Source organism: Acyrthosiphon pisum, chromosome X (genome assembly GCF_005508785.2).
Source record: "Acyrthosiphon pisum isolate AL4f chromosome X, pea_aphid_22Mar2018_4r6ur, whole genome shotgun sequence".
Classification (NCBI taxonomy): domain Eukaryota; kingdom Metazoa; phylum Arthropoda; class Insecta; order Hemiptera; family Aphididae; genus Acyrthosiphon; species Acyrthosiphon pisum.
Window position 1 is genome coordinate 109,600,242 of NC_042493.1, and position 858 is coordinate 109,601,099.

Below are 858 nucleotides of genomic sequence, written 5' to 3' on the forward strand. Positions count from 1 at the left end.
TAGTATATGCGCGAATTGTTCTGTTGCAAAACCAGCTTCATATGAGAGATTTGGGAAGTGGTTTAATTCCTATTTTATGGAGAGCGTTCAGTATAAGGTGATTTGGGATAGTTGGTTAACATTGGATAGAATGATTCTTTTGGACGCATTTATAAGTCTACGAATTGGGATTTCTATTTCATTGACATAAATTGAAGAGTGGGTTTTGAGTAGATTTTCCATGACGGCTTGACTATTGAAAAATATGCAGAATCTATTGTTTGAAATACGTGATACAAATTGTATATTTTCTGCAGGTATAATTTTACTGATAGCGGTGACGTACTCAATTTGTTTGATATTGTTAATGGAGTTAAATACAATTGCTTGGTTCATTTTTGGTAAAGTAACCTTGGAGGTTATCTCTGCGAATGTTGTAGTATTACGTATATGTTGGGAACCACTGTCTGTGATATTCATATCATCAGATATGGTGACGGGCTTATCGTCCATCGTTATAGATTTGGGTATTTATTTAATTGGTGTAATTAAGGCGATAATTATAATCGTAATCATATTACCTGCAACGCTGTAGTTTGTACAAACTGGTGTGTTACTGCTATCGATAGCTATAAATGTGATACTATAAGAAACACACGTGTGTCACGGTCGGGCGTTGAACACGAACTGTATTATTAGTATTATTGTATTGTCATCGATGTTTTTAGAACGTGTAATTTTTTTTTTTTAATACTACCCTTACTTGATGTGAACGTAGTTAAAAATTATAAAATGTTCAATTTGCATAGCTAAGGATTGAAAATTTAAAATTAGGTACATGGTGAACTTTTTGTATATTTATAAATTTGGCAACGTTGC